A 9617-nucleotide genomic window follows, 5' to 3' on the forward strand; every position below is an offset into this window, starting at 1 on the left:
TTCATGTGTGGGGCGGCTTCTCAGCCAAGGGAATCGGCTCTCTCACAGTCTTGCCTAAAAACACATCCACGAATAAAGAATGGGACCAGAATGTCCTCCAGGCCGCGTTCACACGTACCGCTAGGCGTCTGTCATAACGCGCCGCTAGTGCGCAGGGGGAGGTCCTTGGCCCGAACGCATGCGATTTCTCTGGAAACGCATGTGCGTTCGGGCCGAGGACCTCGCCTTGTGCGCTAGCGTCGCGTTATGAACGGTCGTCTAGCGGCACGTGTGACCGCGGCCTTAGGGAACAAAACATAGAGATTTTGGGTCCATGGCCTGGAGACTCCCCAGATCTTATTCCCATTGAGAACTTGTGGTCAATCATCAAGAGACTGGTGGACAAACAAAAACCAACAAATTGTGACAAAATGCAAGCATTGATTGTACAAGAATGGCCGGCCATCAGTCAGGATTTGGTCCAGAAGTTGACTGAGAGCTGCCAGGGAGAATTGCAGAGGTCCTGAAGAAGAAGGGTCAGCACTGCAAATATTGACTTGCTGCATTAAAGGGTTTTTCCCATCTGGCCATTTACATTTAATTGAATTCATTTGCCATATGTAAACATTTCTTCAATTGGATGTTCCTGTGTGAAGATAATTTCTCATAAATGTAGTCATTCTGTCCCTTAGACTTCCTCGGATACGACCACCTCACATTCTGGCACCGGTGGACAGACTTGCGCTATAGAGTCCTGCCTGACCACCTGGATTCAGCAATCATTACCACACTGTGGCTGTGCGACATGTAGTAACTCCCGGACATTTCATGTACAAAAACCTTTTGTTTCTTTGTGCAATCCCTCCAGCAGAGGTGGCCGTATCCAAGGAAGCTATCTTGTTTCTAAGGAACAGAATGACTACATTTATGAGAAATTATCTTCACACAGGAACATTTCTTTTTTAATAACATCCAATTGAAGAAATGTTTATATATGGCAAAAGAATTAAATTAAATTTAAATGCCCAGATGGGAATACCCCTTTAACTCATTCTAACTGTCACTGTTACTCATAATATGATTGCACTTGTATTTATGTATGTGATAAAAACATCTGACAAACCAGAGGGCAACGGATCATGTGAAATATAATATTTGTGTCATTCTCAAAACTTATGGCCATGACTGTACAGAGGTCATACAGGCACCTGGAGGCCACACACTACTTGTCTTTAGGCATTTCCACTGAAGTTGGATCAACCTGAAATTTGATCTGGATATCATTCCATATCCAGACCTCCGTGGGATATTAATTTTGATTTTAATTGATAACTTTTATGTTTTATTGTTCTCAAAACATTCCACTATAATGAATGAATGAATGAAGAACTGCAACTGGAGTATTCCACTCATTGAGATCTAGGATGTGGGATTTTAGTGTTAACTTTAGTGTTTGCGCAATGTAGTTCAGTTTAACATTTCCACATTTGGCCCAGTAAGGGTATCAGAACATGTTACAGAAAGACTGCAGATTTTGTTCTACTAGATTTTCATTGATTGCAAACACTACAATACAATTGAGGGTGTGTTTACTTATAGCGTTTGCATTGCATTTACAAACACAATGCAAAAGCCCGGGGACGGCGATAGCCCGATCCCATTGAAACACATGCGATCAGCAACAAGCCGAAAAATTCGGCCAGAAAATGAATATGCAATACCAGGTCTAAATCCACTCCAGGCTTTCTGATGCAGATGTTAACCTGATGTGCCATATACTTCAAGAGCCCTAGATTCCAATGCAAGGCAGCCGGGGCCCAGAATACCGGAGTGGCTGGCTTATGCAGCCTTGGGCATGCTATGGTCACGGTGCTTGGTATTGGGACCGGAGGACGGGCCTACAGCCTGGCAGGTTTCAAGCAGGTGCTATGTGCAAGTGTGGAATAAGTTTCTCCCTGGGGCAACCCCTGAGGTATATATAGAGATCCCTGGGTGGTGACGAATGGGGAGCCCATGATGGTTAAGCAGCTTAATCCAGGGATCCCTTTGAGGCATGTTGTGCAAATCAACTCATGGTTCTTTAGTGGAACTTCAACTGCAGGCAACGGCCTAACAGCAGCAGCAGGCTGGAAAGCTGGTAGGAGATAGTTGGTTCACAGCCTTGTAATTACTTCAGGTTGGTAAAGATGGAGCCGAGTCCAGACAGTGGACCTCTGCTCTGGGGCTTAGTCTCCTGACTGGCTACAGGTGTCAGGCAGCTGGCCTGAGACACCTCTGCTTCCTGGTGTGGAACACTGACTTCTGCAGCACAGGCAGGTGCTGCACTCTCCCCTGCTTCTGGAATATTCTGACCAAGATCACGTGCTCCTGCCCACAAGTGGTTTTTACTCTCCCCTAGTCAGGTGGCAGCACTCTCCAATCAGTTTCCAGCTTACCTTACAATAAGACTAAGAATATAATTGGTTAAGAGCAATCAACATCTTAACTCTTGCCCGCCCAGGCAGTTGGTTCCAGCTGCAATTACAAAGCTTACCAGGGCAGTAGCTTCTGAGTGAGTTGAGCAAGCTTGCCAGATAGTCCCTGACAAGGAGAGGGACAATTTGGCAACACCTATGTAGCCTATGCATTGGCAGGGTTGTTGCACAAACATAAAGGGCATGTTGCTTATTTTTTCCGCAATCAGACCATGACACACACGAGGAACAAGAAATCTGTTGTTCTTTCCATGGGCTTGTGTCTTCTGTTCTTTTCAATTTTCATAGTAGGGAGAGATCCACTTTAAATAATAAATACAGACAGTTAACAAATTTGCCAGATAAGGAGGACTTCTAAGGGTGAAGAAGCAATGTCAATCTACTGTTACATGTTCACTGAACCGATGCAGACAAAACGAGGCTGTGAAGCTGAACGGCCCGTCGGCTCGCTTCAGCCAGGTGCCATGGCTCCTTTCAGATAATAATCAGCCCATGTAAAGACTTGGGACTTTGTCTTTTGTGGCCTAATGACTTTAGAAACATTCCACATGACAGGATTGCATAAGCTTCATGGACACCCACTCATGTTAAATATTCACATTCATCATGACCGGCAGCTCGCTCTTCCACTATACATTCAGACCATTATTAACTTACAAATCACTGATGGATAATAAAGCATCTGCCAGTGATGGGGTTTGATGGAAAGAACAGTCTTTTTTTACATTAAAGATACATACATGTAGGAATTACAGGTGGACTTTCTGCACAAATTTGTGCACTGAAAATTCATAATGTGCAAATTCTCATTTCAAATGGAGCATATAAGTTTTTTTTCATATCTAGATTTTTTTTTAATTTATGAAAGGTGGAAATGAGCTCCAAATTCCACAACAAAAAACTTCATGGGATTAGCCGGAGATTGGAAAAGCGCAGTGCTCAGACTTTCTGTAATAGAACTGAATGGAGTCACAGGGCGCACCGATTAGTGGGAACTAATTGGTGGACTTTCTCATGATCGGTAGGGGTCCCAGCTGTCAGACCCTCACCGATTAGCATACTAAAACAGGGACTGTGACATTGGTAATATTGTGGTAAATATCTTATTAAGGTGGTCCCCTACTTAAGGACACCCGACTTACAGACGACCCCTAGTTACAGGCAGAGCTGCCCAATGTGACCTCTGGTGAAGCTTTCTGAATGCTTTACTATAGTTCCAGACTGTAATGATCAGCTGTAATGTGTCTGTAATGAAGCTTTATTGATAATCATTGGTCCCATTACAGCAAAAAAAATTTGAAACTCCAAATTTTTTTTTTTGTCTGGAGCTACAATTATAAAATATACATTTTCCACTTACATACTAATTCAACTTAAGAACAAACTGCCTGTATTTGTTTTCCATGCCTTTTTTCCCTCTAAAATCAATGTTTAAAGTTATGCTAATGAGTCAGGAGGACTGCTGGGGACTTCACCAGAGCCCCTCCATCCTGTAGCATCACAGGCTGTTACACTATGCAGGGGCACAGTGCTGAGGAAGCAGGGGGGAAGTTGAGATGTGCTCCTGTACATTGTAAAAGCATGTGAAGCCAGCGCATGGAGGAGCTCTGGTAACAGCAGTTGATTTTAGAAGCAAGCAAGCCATGGATAAGAAATCTAAGATTACCACAGTCACAGTGCCTGGTTAATCATGAAATATTTTGATGGTAGATATCCTGGTAGGTATTGTCCCTTATTTTATTGTTATCCCCTATCCACAGATTGTAGTAATCTAGTTAGGGGGTGTCCAACCTCTAGGACTCCCACTGATTATGAGAACAGTTCCCATTCTCACCAGTCAAACAATGCTCTTGTATTCTAATAGAAGTTGAATAAAAGATATCGGAGCGCTGTGCTTGGCAAAATTGAATAGAGCCTTAGGAACATGCCCAACCTGCAGCTCCACCGCATCCCCATGATAATTCTGGGTCCCATTGGTTGGACCCCCAACTATCACATTATTTTCCCTTAGGCCCCCTGCATATGTACATGTTGGTTTGCTTCACTTCATTGAATACAGAGTATGTGCAGGTCTCCTCTGAGATTTGATTGCAAGTAGCATGTTGTATATGGAAATATTCACTGTTTTATTCACATACGCTCCAGTGTATGTTTTTGTTATGAACTTTTTGGCTTGAGAGTTTATGTCCATTAACTTTTTGAGTTGGTAGGAGCCACCTCTGCAACAAACATTGTGTGGGCTTTCATAAAGCAGCAGCAATAATGATGGATAGTGTAAATCTCTCAGCTGGCAAGTAACTTGTTTGTGCAAAGTAATTAAGGGAATCCTAAAATCAGGACAGAAATTACTCTTTAATCACATTAGGCTCTGATCCTAAGTAGATGCTGTGAACACATTACTGACTGATGAACATTCACAGACAGCATTTTCAGGAGCTACAGACTGTCAGCAGTTATGAAGGGTGAGAGCTAGTGATCAGCTGAGTATAAATATGGCCATGTCAAGTTAAAGGGGCCTTCCAGGAAGAATATAGAAGCATCAATACCAAAACCTTGTGGTCCAACACCTACCTTCTATTAACCAATATTGTGAGCCGTGGCATGTCCACTATATATTTAATGTGGTCTAGCAGTTACTACATTTTTTAAGGCATGTTTCATACGGCCATGCACAGTCTTTTGAAACATGTGGAGGTACAGTGATGGAAAACTACCCCAGACAGGGGCAGATTAAGACTGCCATTGGCCCTGGGCTGTATGAATATTAAAGCCACTACAAGTCTGGAATCACTTCCTACGTATGGTACTAGAATCAAGCTTGGCATTTTTCTTATTTCAATCTGCTGTTTCATGACCCTTGGAGGACCTTCAGGGGTCCTGAAACGGCTCTTGTGTATGTCTGTATTGAGAGCAGGAGCAGATGTACGAGGATTTCATGAGTAAGGCTCCTTCTCAGTATAAAATTTGGTGGGTGGGTTTGGTGGCCATGGACCCCCTAGAAAGGCTTAGGTCCCAGGCTACCGCCCGAGCTGCCTATTTTAATATATATATGTATATATATATATATATATATATATAATATATTATATAATATATATATAATGTATCCAATATTTGTTTATATATATATATATATATATATATATATATATATTATACTGACCCCAGGGGTTAAACTCCAACACCATAGATATGTATGATGCTAGGAGTAATCATGCTTTCAGTACGGTGTAATGTTATGCGAGAATGCAGGAACTCCTAGCATCATACATAACTGTGATGAGTCGAGTACCATCCCTGAGGTATTGTCTGGCCTGTGAAATGTGCCCACCTCACGTGAGTTTCACGGACTGAAGATGGTTACTTATAACAAGTCCAAGAACAACTTCACATGCTGTGTTTTTTGCATATAAACACCACAATATTTCATATATTATATTCATATACCGTATATACTCGAGTATAATCCCACCTGAGTATAAGCCGAGGCCCCTAATTTTACCACCAAATTGGTCACAGCCCCCCCTCCAATATAAAGCCAGCAAGCCCCCTGTAGTATATAGCCAGCCCCCAGTAGTATATAGCCAGCCAGCTCCCAGTAGTATATAGCCAGCAAGCCCCCTGTAGTATAAAGCCAGCCTGCCCCATTTTGTATACAGCCACCCCCATGTGGTATACAGCCAGCCCCATGTAGTATACAGCCACCCAGCCCCATGTAGTATACAGCCATCCTGCCCCCTGTAGTATACAGCCAGCCTGGCCCCTGTAGTATACAGCCAGCCTGCCTCCAGTAGTATACAGCCAGCCCCATGTAGTATACAGCCAGCTGCTTATAGTATACAGCCTGCTAGCTCTAAGTAGTATACAGCCAGACAGCCCCCTGCAGTATACAGCCAGCTCCCTATAGTATACAGCCTGCTTGCCCTAAGTAGTATACGGCCAGCCAGCCCCCTGTATTATACAGCCAGCTCCCTATAGTATACAGACAGCCTGCCCCCAGTAGTATACAGCCAGCCCATCCAGCACTTAAAAAAAATAAACTTATATACTCACCCTCCAGCAGCCCCGATGCTCAGTGCAGCTCCTCTTCTGTCTTCCCTGCGGCATCTCTACTTTCATTGGATTTCTGTAACAGCCAACAGAGAAGCGGCAATGCGTCTGCCGGCAGGCGCATACTGTGATGCGGCCGCTGATGACGTCATAGTATGCGGCGGCCAGGAGATAACATGGGCACGTCTCTGCCGGCTGTTACAGAAGACCGAAGAAAGAAGAGGAGCCACGGAGAAGACAGATGAGGAGCCGCACTGAGCATTGTGGCCGCCGGAGGGTGAGTATATAAGCCAAGGCGAGGTTTTTCAGCACATTTTTTGTGCTGAAAAACTCGGCTTATACACAGGTATATACGGTACATTTAAAATAAACTTTTTTCACATTGTTTGCAACCCCCTCCTACTCAGCAACAGGTCATATCTACTTGTAATAAGTCATGTCCCACTCAAGCCAATATTGTCTCCATTTTCCTACTAATTCCTTTCATTTTGTTATTTATTTTATAACCGTATCAACCTCTATTTCCTTCATATCCCCTAATATTGCACATTAGAATTCTCCCTACCTGTTATACTGTATAACTTTCCTTTTTTTAGTAAATATTATATTCTTCACAATTACATTAATTACATTTTGCTTAATCCATTTTCTTCCTCTTTCACATAATACTGTAAATATGTTGAGTAACATGTTCTGAGCCAAATACAAACTTGTGTAACTTTATGTGCTTTTGATGTGATATTTCTAGCTACAAATAATTTTGTATTATTCCAATACGCTGCTGTTGTGCGCGCACTTTCCTTGGATTTTCCAACGTTTTCAGTATTTAACAGGTGTCTGCACTGAGATTGTGTCACACACGATGGGATTGTGGCTCGGCTGCACTGGCTTTCATATGACACAAATCGGGTGGTGGGCCGTCGGAACATCAGACTGATTTCGGACTGAGCGCGGGATTCAACTTTTAAATAGTGTCGCAAAACCAAGCACTTACATGCACCAGGAAGAAGAAGGTGAACTCCGGCGGACCTGAGCAGGGAGCGACACATGCAGGATATCGGGCGCACGATCTTAGTGACAGTGGCATAGTGCATTATCGGCGGACAATGCACTTTCTGTGAACTCCAAGGACCGGGTAAGTGAATGTCCGCCTTTATGTTTCAGTGCAGTTTCCACCATTAATTTTTTTTAATACATTTTAGATCATCCTCCAAGCTCTCCAGAGTTTTAATCTTATGGCACAGTTGTGAAATTTTATTGTGTATCTAAATAAATTTTTCCTCCAAATATTGGAAAGCTGTCAATAAGTGGTATGAATTTTAGTGAGTTTGTCATCTGAAAAAGTTTTTGCCATACTTTTGTGAACAACCCAGATAATAACTTATTTTTAATTTTATGGTCTTTTATTGTCAGGGTCCGTGAGGTTGTGGATCCTCTGAACCACTGCGGACGATGGCACAAGCCACTACCTGGGACCGGAGTCTAAGTGGTACCCGGTTTTCACCAGAGCCCGCCGCAAAGCGGGTTAGACAAGCTGCGGCGTGGTACCACCAGGTCGTTCCACAGGCGTGACTTGTCCGCAGTGGCAGCCGAGGTCGAGGTACAGAAACGGCAGACAATCTCGTAGTCGGGGACAGGCAGGCGGTCAAGACAGGCAGCACAGGTTCGGAGTCAGGGACGTAGCAACAGGTCAGGGCAGGCGGCAAAGGAGCGATGTCAGAAACGGAACCAGGGTCACAACGGTAATTCACAAGAAGAGCACAAGGCATCAGAAAAGCTTTCTCTAGGGCGCTAGGCACAAAGATCCGGCAGGGGCTTGCAGGAAGAGGCAGGCTTAAATAGATTCTGCCAAAATGGCCAGCGCCAATTAATGGCGCACTGGCCCTTTAAATTTTGAGAAGTGACCGCGCGCGCGCCCTAGCATTCGGGGCCGCGCGCGCACGGCGGCAGGGAGCGAGCCGGGAGCCGGAGGAGGTAAGCAGCGCTGGCGGGGGCAGGGAAGCACGGGTGAGCCCGCGACCCGCGATATGGGTCGCGGGACCACCCGTGACAGTACCCCCCCCCTTCGGCCTCCCCCTCCTCCTGGGCTGGAGAAATCCTTGCAGGAGGCCACGGTCCAGTATATTGTCCTCCGGCTCCCAAGATCTCTCCTCAGGCCCAAACCCCTTCCAGTCAACCAAGAAGAACCGCCTCCCCCTTACCGTTTTCATGTCCAGGATCTCCTTTACCTCATAGGTGTCGGTGTAGTCAGTCACTGAAGTGGGGGGAGGAACTTGCCGGGAGAAGCGGTTCAGGACAACGGGCTTGAGCAGAGAGACATGGAAGGAGTTCGGGATGCGCATGGTGGGAGGAAGGCGTAGCTTATAGGCCACGGGGTTAATGCGCTTCAGCACCTCAAATGGACCCAGATAGCGAGGACCAAGTTTGTAGCTGGGAATCTTCAAGCGAACATATTTTGAAGAGAGCCACACTTTATCCCCTGGAGAGAAGATGGGAGGAGGCCTGCGTTTCTTATCAGCCTGAGCCTTGGTGCGGGCAGATGCCTGAAGCAGGGACTGATGAGTCTGTTCCCAAATAGTCTTAAGATCTGCTACCAACTCCTCCACAGCAGGAACATCAGCAGACACGGAGAGGGGTAGAGGTGGACGTGGATGTCTTCCGTACACAATAAAGAACGGTGAAGCACCGGCAGACTCCGAGTCCAGGGAGAGACAAAGTGACGCAGGTAACAGCCCAAAGTTTGGTTAACTCTCTCCACTTGTCCATTTGACTGCGGATGGTACGCAGAAGAGAAGTCCAGTTTCACTTGTAACTGATTGCATAGGGATCGCCAGAAGCGGGAGACAAATTGGACCCCACGGTCTGAGACAATGTGCAAGGGAAGTCCATGCAAGCGGAAGATATGGGTGAAGAACTGGCTGGCAAGGTGTGGAGCAGACGGCAGGCCTGGCAGAGGGACAAAATGCGACATTTTAGAAAAACGGTCAGTTACCACCCAGATGACGGTGTTGCCTGATGAAGGCGGTAAGTCTGTGACAAAGTCCATCGCCACGTGAGTCCACGGGAAGCTGGGTATCGGCAACGGTAGAAGAAGACCAGCAGGCTTGAAACGTG

Source organism: Engystomops pustulosus, chromosome 2, assembly GCF_040894005.1.
Source record: "Engystomops pustulosus chromosome 2, aEngPut4.maternal, whole genome shotgun sequence".
In the NCBI taxonomy this organism is placed as follows: domain Eukaryota; kingdom Metazoa; phylum Chordata; class Amphibia; order Anura; family Leptodactylidae; genus Engystomops; species Engystomops pustulosus.